The sequence below is a fragment of the Heterodontus francisci genome, unplaced genomic scaffold (genome assembly GCF_036365525.1).
Source record: "Heterodontus francisci isolate sHetFra1 unplaced genomic scaffold, sHetFra1.hap1 HAP1_SCAFFOLD_58, whole genome shotgun sequence".
In the NCBI taxonomy this organism is placed as follows: domain Eukaryota; kingdom Metazoa; phylum Chordata; class Chondrichthyes; order Heterodontiformes; family Heterodontidae; genus Heterodontus; species Heterodontus francisci.
Window position 1 is genome coordinate 9,564,664 of NW_027142006.1, and position 14,235 is coordinate 9,578,898.

At 46.3% G+C, this 14,235-nt stretch overlaps 1 non-coding gene across 1 annotated transcript; it reads right to left on the bottom strand.

Moving 5' to 3' along the window:
• Positions 1-478: 478 nt before the first annotated feature.
• trnar-ucg (transfer RNA arginine (anticodon UCG)) lies at positions 479-567 on the bottom strand. Its single transcript is given in 2 exon segments — positions 479-514; positions 531-567. It is a non-coding gene; the product is annotated as a tRNA-Arg (tRNA).
• Between the last annotated feature and the right edge of the window lie 13,668 nt (positions 568-14,235).

Below are 14,235 nucleotides of genomic sequence, written 5' to 3' on the forward strand. Positions count from 1 at the left end.
ATTTATGTTGTGCTCTCGTTATATTCCAATCTCTGAATTGAGCCTTTCCACCACACCAGGGTTATGGGGAGAGTTTTCATCGTTTCTTTACCAAACGTACAGACGATGTTATAAAGTTACTGATTTATCCAGATGGCGGATTCTCCCCTCACAGTGAAAAGTAACATCACACCTTCACATCTGCCCATTGTTTTATAATTGAATAATTAGTCAAATGGAATTATTTGTGATGTTATTTCCCCCCGAGACGGTGTTTCCTGCAGTGAAACTGATCAGTTTCAGCTCAGTCATTCAGGGACCTGGACCTGGAATTCCTGCAGTTTGAGCCCGCTGTCACCCCAGCCCACTTCTGATTGGTCACCCTTTTCTCATAAAGTCAGTGACAGCACATGAGGAGGCCATTCGCCCCATTAAATCCATGTCGGGTTTCCAATCTGTTCAGTCCCTGACTCAATCCCCAAATCCCTGCGGGTCCAAATGACCGCAGCAGGACTCGAACCTGCAATTTTCTGATAACATCATAGAGTACACCGAAGTCAGACGCCTTATCCATTGGGCCACACAGCCATTAGCTTACATAAATGATTCAATCAGAGAACCTCGAAGCACAAAATACAAAAAATCATTGGTTGAACCTGTCAACCTGGCAGAATATTTGAATTTGTGAAAGCCGCCAATTTCACTGTGGAAAAGAAGTGGTCGACTGGAAAAGTACATAAAAATCTATTTTCCCGTAGCGGTTTAAATAAACTTTTAAAACACAATTTTGCTTTTACCGACTCAAATTGCTGGTGCTATTTTATGAACAGCTTTATTTTGCCAATTTTTGTCAACTTCTCATCCGTAACTGACAGTAAAAGACTCCGTTCAGCAATCTTTCACGCGACAAATAACTCAAACTCGGTGTGGAAGTAATAAATTACAGACTATTGGTAATTCCCCTTCACACAGGCTTCAGGGGGACAGTGAGAAGCCACTGAAATAGTTGCTTCATTCTTTTAAAAGGTTCCCATTCTGTCCTGTTACTGACGTGTTGGAATCAGATTTCTATTTAACAAGTTATTTCTGTGAAAACAAAATCCTCAACAGACCAGCTGGGAATCTAGGAATCACTGTAGTAAAATAAAAGGCTTTTAATTGAGAAGATGGGACCTTCTCACCAGCAGCCGGGTTACATTCCCCTCACATCCTTACACAGTGAGCTGCTCTTTCCCTCGAGAAATAGACAGCAGCAGTTGGAAGTTCAGTAAAAGGATCGGTTCATTGAGACAAGTTTCTGACTGACAGGTGGTGCTGAATATTAATACAAGAAGGTCCTGGAATGAGAAACAAGTGTCCAGAGTGGGGTCTGAAATCAGGACAGGGAAATGGCCAGCACTGACACAGATCATTTCATTATTACATTGATATCTGACTGTCTATAAGGAGAAGCGAGTTAAACACATGATGGTGAAAGGAATGGAAGATGACGCTGGTTGTTCCAGATGAAGAGGGATAGACAGAGGTGTGGGTACAGCAGACTTCAGACAGTAATCAGCCCTTTTAGATACTGTGGGTGGATCTGAAAAGAGCCGTTGGGATAGGGAAAAAAGCTCTTTGTGTAAAAACCCTCAAATAGCGACCTGGTAATTGGTCAGCTTCTAATAATTACTAATTAGAAAGTGCTGTTTGGACAGAGTGTAAAGCTGTGAGTTGATGTGTGAGTGACTTCACTGACTAGGGGAAGGAGGTGCTCTTTGGTCTCTCTTTTCTTTTCTGCCTTTTCAGCCTCCATGGTACAGGGGAAGATGCTGATCGGTGAGTAACTGGTAAATTATTCTACTTATTACACTTATTACACGAGCAATAATGAGTTTGTAAATCTAAGTAATGGCAGGGCAGCTCGAAAAGTAAAAGTTCGAAATTGGGGGAAGGCAAGTTTTACAAAACTGAGAGGTGATTTGGTGGATGTGGACTGGATACAACTACTTGACGGAAACCCCAAGGATGTTTTCTCAGTCCATTAAGAGCAAGAGGATAACTAAGGAAAGGGTATGACCTATCAGAGATGTACAAGGGAACTTCTGTGTGGATCCAGAAGATGTGGGCTGGGTTCTTAATGAGTTTTTTGTCTCTGCCTTCACAAAGGAGAGGGATGATGCAGACATTGTAGTAAAAGAAGAGGAGTGTGAAATATTAGATACAATAAGCATAATGAGAGTGGAAGTACTAGAGCGTCTGACATCCTTGAAAATGAATAAATCACCAGGGCCAGATGGTTTGCATCTGAGGTTGTTAAAGGAAGCCAGGGAGGAAATAGTGGATGCGCTGAGGATCATCTTCAAATCCTCACTGGATATGGGGGAGGTGCCGGAGGATTGGAGGTCTGCGAACGTTGTACTATTATTTTAAAAGGATGTGAGGGATAGGCCAAATAGTTATAGACCGGTCAGTCTGACCTCGGTGGTGGGTAAATTATTAGAATCAATTCTGAGGGACAGGATAAACTACCACTTAGAAAGACATGGATTAATCAGGGATAGTCAGCATGGATTTGTTAAGGGAAGGTCATGTCTGACTAACTTGATTGAGTTTATTGAGGAAGTAACAAGGAGCATTGATGAGGATCGTGCGGTGGATGTAGTTTACATGGATTTTAGTGAGGCATTTGATAAGGTCCCACATGGCAGACTGGTCAGTAAAATGAAAGCCCATGGGATGCAGGGGAATGTGGCAGGTTGGATCCAAAATTGACTCAGTGGCAGGAAACAAAGGATAGTAGTCAACGATGTTGTTGCGAATGGATAGCAGTTTTTAGTGGCGTTCCACAGAGTTCAGTGTTGGGTCCCTTGCTGTTTGTGGTATATTTTAATTATTTGGAATTAAATGTGGAAGGTATGATTGGGAAATTTGCTGATGACACAAAAATTGGCCGTGTAATTGATGGTGAGGAGGAAAGCTGTCGACTTAAGAATGATATGAATGGATTAGTTGAGTGGGCGGAAAAGTGGCAAATGGAATTCAATCTGGAGAAGTGTGAGGTAATGCATTTTGGGAGGGCAAACAAAGTAAGGGAATACACAATAAACGGGAAGATATTGAGAGGGGTAGACGAAGTGAGAGACTTTGGAGTGCATGTCCACAGGTCCCTGAAAGTGACAGGATAGGTAGATAGAGTGGTGAAGAAGGCATATGGAATGCTTTCCTTTCTTGGTCGACAAAAGCAGGGATGTAATGCGAGAACTGTTTAAAACGGTGGTTTGGCCACAGCTGGAGTATTGCGTACAGTTCTGGTCATCACATCACAGAAAGGACATAATTGCTGTGTAGAGAGTACAGAGGAGATTTACAAGAATTATACTGTGGGTGGCTCTGAAAAGAACCTTTGGGTATTTGAAAAAATCCTGGCAGATTGACTTGGTTTTGGTGCCCGGAGCGCTGGTTTTCTTGGGCAGCACCATGGCCTAGATATTAGGCAGCACCCAGCCATGAGTGATGGTCAACCCTCCCAGCAGCTTGGTGAGCTCCTTGTCATTCTGGACAGCCAGCTGTAGGTGTCTGAGGATGTTGCGGGTCTTCTTGTTGTCCTGGGCTGCGTTACTGGCCAACTCGAGGATTTCAGCGGTCAGATACTCGAGCACAGCAGCCAGATAGACCGGGGCTCCGGCACGCACATGCTCAGCATAGTTGCCCTTTCTCAGGAGCCTGTGTACACGGCCCACCGGGAACTGCAGTCCAGCCCGGGAGGAGAGAGACTTGGCCTTGGACCGAGCTTTCCCGCCGGTCTTTCCTCTTCCAGACTTTTCTTTTCCAAAAATATACTTGAGGACATTCCGTGCAGACCACTTCCTGATGGATTAGTGGTCAAAGGTGTTTTTCCACACAAACATTTCCACGAACGCACAGTCCAACTGGATGGAGCGTTCCGTGACACTGTGACCAGATCCATCCTTCGCAACACCGGGGTCAGATTGAACCTCAGCACGTAGTGACACTTGGTGTTTGCATACTGGGGCTCTACGCACAGCTTGATGCAGCCACATACTAAGGCGGCCATCAGGTTGAGGGCGACGTTGAGTACATTTTTTCGCCTTTATCCAGAGGTTTGAACATCGTGTCCCTCTGGACCCTGTCCATTTTGCATCTTCAGATGAAGCGGGAAATGGCTCGGGTGACCGCCACAGCACAGGAGTGGGGTATGGGCCAGACCTGTGCCACTTACAGCAACAACGTGAGCACCTTGCACCTGATGACCAGGTTCTTACCCGTAATAGAGAGAGAACGCTGCTCCCACATTTTTTTTTAATTTCCAAAATATACTTTATTCATAAAAATCTGTAAAAATTACATTGCCAAACAGTTTCCAAACAGCACCAAAAAATACAAACATTGCAAGGGAGATCAGTTTCCTTCAATACTGTCATGAGTTTCTTCCCAACCCTTGTTACATTTGTGATTTTGTCCAGTGTTTATTTGCGCAGTGTCTCACTGTCTTTTGCACAACTGCCTTGGCTAATTTCAAGTCATATAATGTTCTGGCTGCTGGTTTCATGTTGTGCGTCAGGTCGGTTCTGCTTTTTGCTTCAATAACAGATGTCATCTCTGCTGAGTAGGTGGGGAAGAGACAGTTGCCCACCTCCTTCTGGAATGTGTCTTTGCAAAGCAGGTGTGGAAAGAGATGCAGTGGTTTTTGTCGAGGTTCATCCCAAGCAGCTCTGTAACACAGGGGTCTGTGCTCTGCGGGCTGTTCCCAGGGATGCACACCGAGATAAACATCAACTGCTGCTGGAGGACCATCAATTCGGTGATAGACACTCTTTGGTCTGCCCGAAACTTGCTGGTCTTCCAGCGCAAAAAGTTGTCCACGACCGAGTGTTGCAGACTGGCACATTCCAAGGTCCAGGACTACGTGCTGAGGGACGCACTAAAGCTTGGGGTAGCCGCTGCAAAGGCTCAATGGGGAAAGACCACTGTGTAAGGTCCTCCCGCTATAGTGAACTAAGGAACTGGACCCATGGGAAACCCCTCGGGCTGTATACACCAAATATGGTTTTGCTGTAAAATGTACATGGCAGGTAAAATGGAATGGAAGGGTTGTGAGGCAACTCACTCCTCTATTAAAGAAAACTGATTTCTTCCACACTTTTTGGAATGTCATCGAGTCATGGAGAGATACAGCACTAAAACAGGCCCTTTGGCCCACCGAGTCTGTGCTGACCACCAACCACCCATTTACACTAATCCTACATTAATCCCATGTTCCCTACCACATCCCCACCTTCCCTCAATTCTCCTGCCACCAACCTACACTCGGGGCAATGTACAATGGCCAATTTACCTATCAACCTGCAAGTCTTTGGCTGTGGGAGGAAACCAGAGCACCCGGCGGAAACCCACGCGGTCACAGGGAGAACTTGCAAACTCCACACAGGCAGTACCCAGAACTGAACCCGGGTCGCTGCAGCTGTGAGGCTGCAGTGTTTTTTTCCAGATTTTTATGAATAAAGTATATTTTGGAAAAACAAAATTCTTAATGAAGTAGGCGCAGTCGATGGGTGCACCTCCTTCACTATCTTTCACCGCCACCCTAACGGTGTTACGCACCCCCTGGCCTGGAGCTCTGGTGTTGGTTGCAGCCATTTTTACTTGACGTTTTCCTGGGACAAGTACTAAATCCTCAACTGACAGGGAAACCACCACCACGGTAGATCTCCAATCCCAAAGGGCGAAATGCCCTAAATACGGTGCTGAAACCACCTCCCACCCCCCAAAAAACACAAAATCAGCACCTGTATTATCAAACACCACTGATCACGGTCTCTCCCCTGCCAGCTCAGTCCACGCATTGAGGTGGAGAAGTGCGGACTTGGAGCTGCGAAGAAACGAGCACGAGTGTTTATAGAAAAAAATAATTGGGAGCTGAAACACTGTCCAGCAACAGCTAGTAAATTCTATTTTTGATTCATATAATCAGCGGTGAGCGCAAAAGCTGACCCCCAACTATCACAAATTCTGCAGTTGAGTATCCCACATTTGAAAACATCACAGGCATCAGCAAACCCACAGTACAATAGGTTAGAGTCATCCTGGGAGAACTTTTTTCTTTATTTCCAAAATATACTTTATTCATAAAAATCTGTAAAAATTACATTCCCAAACAGTTTAAAACAGCATCAAGTCAAAAAATACAAACAGTGCAAAGGTGATCAGTTTCCTTCGATACAATCATGAGTTGCCTCACAACTCTTCCATTTCATTGTCATTTTACATTTACAGCACACAGAATTTTCCCGATACAGTTCGAGGGGTTTCCCATGGATCCAGCCCCTCAGTTCAGCTTGGTGGGGGGACCTTACACTGTGGCCTTTCCCCATTGAGCCTTTGCTGCGGCTGCCCCAAGCTTAAGTGCACCCCTCAGCACGTAGTCCTGGACCTTGAAACGTGCCAGTCTGCAACATTCCGTCACAGACAACTCTTTGCACTGTAAGAGCAGCAAGTTTCTGGCAAACCAAAAGGCATCTCCCGCTGAATTGATAGTCCTCCAAGCAGTTGATGTTTGTATCAGTGTGCGTCCCTGGGAACAGTCTATAGAGCACAGACTCCTGTGTTATCAAGCTGCTTGGAATAAACCATGACAAAAACCACTGTATTGCTTTGAACTTTTTTTTTATTTCCAAAATATACTTTATTCATAACAATCTGCAAAAATTACATTGCCAAACGGTTTCAAACAGCACCAAAAATACAAATATTGCAAGGGAGATCAGTTTCCTTCTATACTATCATGAGTTTCTTCACAAACCTTCCATTTCACTATTGTTATGCCAATTACAATTTCACATTTACAGCAAAAGAAAATATCAACAAAACAGTTCGAGGAGTTTCCCATGGATCCAACCCCTCAGTTCAGCTTGGTGGGAGGAACCTTACTTTTTTTTTATTTCCAAAATATACTTTATTCATAAAAATCTGTAAAAATTACATTGCCAAACAGTTTCCAAACAGCACCAAAACATACAAACATTGCAAGGGAGATCAGTTTCCTTCAATACTGTCATGAGTTTCTTCCCAACCCTTCTGTTTCACAATTGTCATGTCAATTACAGTTTTACATTTACAACAATTGAGAATATTAACGAAACAGTTCGAGGGGATTCCCATGGATCCAGCCCCTCAGTCCAGCTTGGTGGGGGAACCTTACACTGTGGTCTTTCCCCATTGGGCCTTTGCTGCGGCTGCCCCAAGCATTAGTGCGTCCTGGACCTTGGAATGTGCCAGTCTGCAACATTCGGTGGTGGACAACTCTTTGCACTGGAAGACCAGCAAGTTTCGGGCAGACCAAAGGGCGTCTTTCACCGAATTGATAGTCCTCCAGCAGCAGATGATGTTTGTCTCGGTGTGCGTCCCTGGGAACAGCCCGTAGAGCACAGACTCCTGTGTTGCAGAGCTGCTTGGGATGAACCTTGACAAAAACCACTGCATCTCTTTCCACACCTGCTTTGCAAAGGCACATTCCAGGAGGAGGTGTGCGACCGTCTCTTCCCCACCACAGCCAACGCGGGGGCATTGTGCGGAGGGGCGAGACTTCGGGTGTGCATGAAGGATCTGACGGGGAGGGCCCTTCTCACCACCAGCCAAGCTACGTCTTGGTGCTTGTTTGAAAGTTCTGGTGATGAGGCATTCCGCCAAATGACTTTGACGGTCTGCTCGGGGATCCATCCGACATGATCCACCGTTTCCTTTTCCCGTAGGGCCTTGAGGACATTCCGTGCAGACCACTGCCTGATGGATCGGTGGTCAAAAGTGTTTTCCTTCAGAAACTGCTCCACGAAGGATAGGTGGTACGGCACCGCCCAACTGCATGGAGCGTTCCGCGGCAATGTGACCAGGCCCATCCTTCGCAAAACCGGGGACAGATAGAACCTCAGCACGTAGTGACACTTGGAGTTTGCGTGCTGGGGATCTACACACAGCTTGATGCAGCCGCACACGAAGGTGGTCATCAGGATGAGGGCCACGTTGGGTACATTTTTCCCGCCCTTGTCCAGAGATTTGAACATCGTGTCCCTCCGGACCCGGTCCATTTCCCTGCTGCTGGAGGACCATCAATTTGGTGATAGACACTCTTTGGTCTGCACAAAATCTGCTGGTCTTGCAGCGCAAAAAGTTGTCCACGACCGAGTTTTGCAGACTGGCACATTCCAAGGTCCAGGACTACATGCTGAGGGACGCACTTTTATTAAGGTTGTTAAGATAAAGATTCTTTCTCTTCAAAGGTGATCAGAGGGCGAGAGAGAGACAGTGGGAAATGTCCCGACTCCAGAAAAGAATGCAAAATCTGCTCTGGCTGCAGTCGATGGGAGTCGAGGTCAAGGAGGACTTCCAAGAGGTGAAGAACCAGCAGGCCTCGCTCTTTGCCACGGAGGCCTCCAAGATCATCTTCCCGTCCAGAGTCCTCTCCATTGAGCAGGATGAGACGTGCTCACGTTTCTTCTTCCAAAATGTACACAGAGAGAGCTCTGTTATCAGCAGCTTGAAGGAACAGGATGGCTCAGTAACGTCTTTGCAATCCAACACAGTGGCACAGTGGTTAGCACCACAGCCTCACAGCTCCAGTGACCCGGGTTCAATTCTGGAGACTGCCTGTGTGGAGTTTGCAAGTTCTCCCTGTGTCTGCGTGGGTTTTCTCCGGGTGCTCCGGTTTCCTGCCAAAAGACTTGCAGGTTGGTAGATAAATTGGCCATTATAAATTGCCACTAGTATAGGTCGGTGGTAGGGAAATATAGGAACAGGTGAGGATATGGTAAGAATATGGGATTAGTATAAATGGGTGGTTGATGGTCGGCACAGACTCGGTGGGCCGAAGGGCCTGTTTCAGTGCTGTATCTTTAAAAAAATATTAAGGATCAGCAAATCCTTTAATGCTGGGCTGCAAGACGCGAAGCCCACAGACAGCACGGCTTCCCAGTTCTTCCTGTCATCTATCACAGAGGTCTTGGAAGACAGCAGGAGGGAGAGACTGGACAAACCGCTAACTCTGGACGAGCTGACAAAGGCCATCAGGTCCATCGAGACGAGTACATCTCCCGGAAGCGACGGCTTACCGGTTGAGTTGTATTCGGCCCTGTGGGACTGGGTCGGCCCAGACCTGCTGGAAGTATACGACAGTATGCTCCTGGACGGCAGCATGTCAGAATCCATGAGGAAAGGCATCATCACCCTCATCTACAAGCGGAAGGGGGGTGAGGGCGGAAATCAGAAATTGGCGGCCCATCTCACTGCTTAATGCAGATTACAAGATTCTGTCCAAAGTCATCGCCAGTCGAGTCAAGTCTGCTCTGGAGTTGGTGATTCACCCTGACCAGGCCTGCACTGTACTCAGCAGGAAGCTCTCTGATAGTCTCACACTACTCAGGGATATGGACATCTGCCTCATCAGCTTGGACCAGGAGAAGATTTTTGACGGGATATTGCACACATTCATGATGGACGTGCTCTCCAAAATGGGGTTTGGGGAGGGAATCTGCAATTGGTTCAAACTGCTTTACACAAACATCAGTAGTGCAGTCTCAATCAATGGGTAGGAATCATAAAGTTTCCTGATCCAATCTGGAGTCAGACAGGGCTGTCCTCTCTCCCCTGTCTTGTCTGATTGCTGTATCGAACCTTTTGCAGAGTCCATGAGGAAGGATGCAGGCATAAGAGGGGTGACAATCCCAGTCAGTGGACGCACTCAGGTAAAAGCCTCCCTGCACATGGACAATGTTGCTGTCTTCTGCTCGGATCCACCATCCCCTCGCAGACAGATGAGCATCTGCGACCAGTTCGAACCAAAGCCAACTATGGCAAGAGTGAGGCCATGTACTTTGGGAACCGAGCCGACCGATCCTTTGTCCCCTTCACCATCAGGTCAGACTACCTGAAGGTGCTGGGGATATGGTTCGGAAGGGCCGGGGCCTGCTCCAAAACCTGGAAGGAGCGAGTGGCCAGCGTGCACAATAAACTGAGTGTGTGCGAGCAGCGATCTCTCTCCATTGTGGGTAAGAAAATGGTCATCAGGTGCGAGGCACTCTCGTTGTTGCTGTACGTGGCGCAGGTCTGGCCCATACCCCACTCCTGCACTGTGGCAGTCACCCGAGCCATTTTCCGCTTTATCTGGAGATCTAAAATGGACCAGGGCGGCAGGGACACGATGTTCAAACCTCTGGACAAGGGCGGGAAAAATGTACCCAACGTCGCCCTCATCCTGATGACCACCTTCGTGTGCAGCTGCACCAAGCTGTGTGTAGAGCCCCAGTACACAAACACCAAGTGTCACTATGTGCTGAGGTTTTATCTGTCCCCGGTGTTGCGAAGGATGGGTCTGGTCACATTGCCGCGGATCGCTTCATCCAGTTGGACTGTGCCGTACCAGCTATCCTTCATCGGAATGTTTCTGCGGGAAAACAGCTTTGACCACCAATCCATCAGGCAGTGGTCTGCACGGAATGTCCTCAAGGCCCTACGGGAAAAGGAGATGGTGGATCCGGTCGGATGGTTCCCCGAGCAGACTGCCAAAGTCATTTGGCAGAATGCCTCATCACCAGAACTTTCAAACAAGCACCAAGATGTAGCTTGGTTGGTGCTAAGAAGAGCCCTTCCTGTCAGATCCTTCCTGCATGCCCGAAGTCTCACCCCCTCCACACGCGGCCCTCGAGGTGGCTGCGGTGGGGAAGAGGCAGTTGCCCACCTCCTTCTGGAATGTGTCTTTGCAAAGCAGGTGTGGAAAGAGATGCAGTGGTTTTTGTTGAGGTTCATCCCAAGCAGCTCTGTAACACAGGAGTCTGTGCTCTACGGGCTGTTCCCAGGGATGCACACCGAGATAAACATTAACTGCTGCTGGAGGACCATCAATTTGGTGATAGACACTCTTTGGTCTGCCCGAAACCTGCTGGTCTTGCAGCGCAAAGTGTTGTCAACGACCGAGTTTTGCAGACTGGCACATTCCAAGGTCCAGGACTACGTGCTGAGGGACGCACTAAAGCTTGGGGTAGCCACTGCAAAGGCTCAATGGGGAAAGACCACTGTGTAAGGTCCCCCCGCCATAGTGAACTGGGCAGCTGGACCCATTGGAAACCCTTGTGCTGTATACACCAGGTATGGGTTTGCTGTAAAATGTCCATGTCAGGTAAAATGGAATGGAAGGGTTGTGAGGCAACTCACTCCTGTATTGAAGAAAACTGATTTCCTTTGCACTTTTTGGAATGTCAACTTGGTGCTGTTTTGAACTGTTGTATAATGCATTTTTTACAGATTTATATGAAGAAAGCATATTTTTAGGAACAAAAACCTGGGGATTCATATGCATAGTTCTTTGAAGGTGGCAGGACACATTGAGAAAGTAGTTAGCAAAGCATATGGGATCTTGGGCTTCATAAATAGAGGTACTGAGTCCAAAAGTAGGGAAGTTATGCTGAACCTGTATAAATTTCTAGTTGGGCCACAACCAGAGAATTACATCCAGTTCTAGTCAACACACGTTTGGAGGGATGTGAGTGTCCTTGAGAGGGTGGAGGAGATTTAACAGAATGGTTCCAGACATGAGGGATTTTAGCTGTAAGGTTAGGTTGGAGAAGCTGGGGTTGTACTCCTTGCAGCAAATGAGATTGAGCGGAGATTTGAGAGACATGTACAAGATTATAATAAATATGACAGGTTTCGATAACTTACAGGGCGATGGGGATAGAGCGGGGGAATGGGACTGAATGGATTGATTGACATTGGCTTGATGGGCAAAATGACTTCCTGTGCTGTAGTGACTCCAGGACTCAATGACTCTCTCTACTTCTCTCTCTTTCTCTCTCTCTCTCTGTCTATCGCTTTACCTCTCTCTGCCTCTCTCTCTCTATCTGTCTTTCGCTGGTCCTCTAACTTTCTATTGCAGTCTCTCTCTCTTTTTTTTCACTCTCTCTCTCTCCATTACACACATATTTGTCAATCACATGTCAAAGAAGGAAGCGTAATGAAGGAATGTCTGTGCCCTTGAAAATGTTTCCAGCAGAATAGTTAAATGTTTAAAGTTTCTGTTGGGAGTTTGACCTGAGATGGTGAGACACAAGGATGTGAGGTTATTAAAGTCTTCACCAAATGTAATAGGGAATAATTTTCTTCACTGGTGAACCCAAAGGAACAAATCTGGCACAATAATGAGAAAAGTCAGAGGATTGAGAACGATCCAATGGTTCTTCACATCTACAAGTCAGCAGACCCACAGAAAAACAGTAGTTTGAGAGTTCAGATCCAGTGATAGACTGGACAAATATCGAGCCAGTGCTTTTTTCTTTATAAACCTGACATCTGTCCACTTGGCTATTGCACCTTGTCTCGATGTATCTGATAATCCTGATACTATTTGTATTCTACAGTTGCTTTGAAATCACAGGCAATATAAATGGATTGGGAATGTCAATGGTCAGGAACCATTAATGCATTGGGAAAGTCAATGGACTGGAAAATATCAGTGGATTGGGAAATTCTATAGTTAATTCAAAGGATTGGGACAGTTCAGTACATTGTGAAACATCAATGGATTAGGAAACAGGAATTAAAGGGACAGATGAAGTTCAACCTGGAAAAGTGTGAAGTGATTCATTTTGGAAGGTCGAATTTGAATGCAGAATACAGGCTTAAAGACAGGATGCTTGGTAGTGTGGAGGAACAGAGGGATCTTGGGGTCCATGTCCATAGATCGCTCAAAGTTGCCACCCAAGTTGATAGGGTTGTTAAGAAGGCGTATGGTGTGTTGGCTTTCATTAACAGGGGGATTGAGTTTAAGAGCCGCGAGGTTATGCTGCAGCTCTATAAAGCCCTGGTTAGACCACACTTGGAATATTGTGTTCAGTTCTGGTCGCCTCATTATAGGAATGATGTGGAAGCTTTAGAGAGGGTGCAGAGGAGATTTACCAGGATGCTGCCTGGACTGGAGGGTATGTTTTACGAAGAAAGTTTGAGGGTGCTAGGGCTTTTCTCATTGGAACGAAGAAGGATCAGAGGTGACTTGATAGAGGGGTACAAGATGATGAGAGGCATAGATAGAGTGGATAGCCAGAGACTTTTTCCCAGGGTGGAAAGGGCTATCACCAGGGGGCATAATTTTAAGGTGATGGAGGAAGGTTTCGGGGAGATGTCAGAGGTAGGTTCTTTACACAGAGAGTGGTGGGTGCGTGGAATGCACTGCCAGCGGTGGCAGTAGAAGCAGATACATTAGGGACATTTAAGCGACTCTTGGTTAGGTACATGGATGATAGTAGAATGAAGGGTATGTAGGTAGTTTGATCTTAGAGTAGGTTAAAGGTTCGGCACAACATCGTGGGCCGACGGGCCTGTACTGTGCTGTACTGTTCTATGTTCTATGTTCCAGATGAAAGGATTGCATTAATCAATGGATTAGAATGTGGAGAGGCAGGAGAAAATGATGCCATTTTAAGTAGGGGGCCGGGGGTTGGTAGAAACAGACCAGGGCTATTTTACTCTCATTCTCACTCCTTTCTTCTATCTGGCTCATTATCACATCCTCTCTCTCTCAGAGCGGTGGGAATCGCTGGAACCCACACTTGTTGCTCAGGTTGTTTGGTTCCGGGAAAATACAAGGTCCACATCAGATTGACAGGAAGGATAAATGTGATTCAGAGCCAATCATATTCCTTTTGGTGATGTGTGCTCAGCCTTGTTATATCAGCAAAGGCAGCAGGAAATGCAAATCCTGAAGAGTTTTGACAGAGTAAAGAAGGAGAAAGTGTTGCCAGTGACAGAAGGGTCAGTAACCAGAGGAAACACATTTAAAGTAATTGACAAAAGAATTCGAGTTGTGATGAGGAGATTGTTTTTTCAGCAGTGTGTTGTTCTGGTCTGGAATGCAATCCTGAAAGGTCAGTGGAAGCAGATTCAATGTTAACTCTAAATGGAATTGGATATATACCTGACATGGAAAATATAACAGGGCAATGGGGGAAAGGACAGGAGTGCGGGATGTGGGATTAATAGAATAGCTCTGTTAAATATCAAGCAAATGCACAGTAATAAGGTTCTGTGCTTGGACCTCAGTTATTTTCACTCCATCAATGGCAGAGAAGGCTTGAGGAACCATGTGGCTTCTCGTCATGTTCTTCCCAGTGTCCAGGATAAAGTGCAACATGACACTGATTTCCAGATGGCCGACACAAATGCAATGGACATCTTTTCTGGAAACATCACATTTAGAGTGATAAACTAATCATC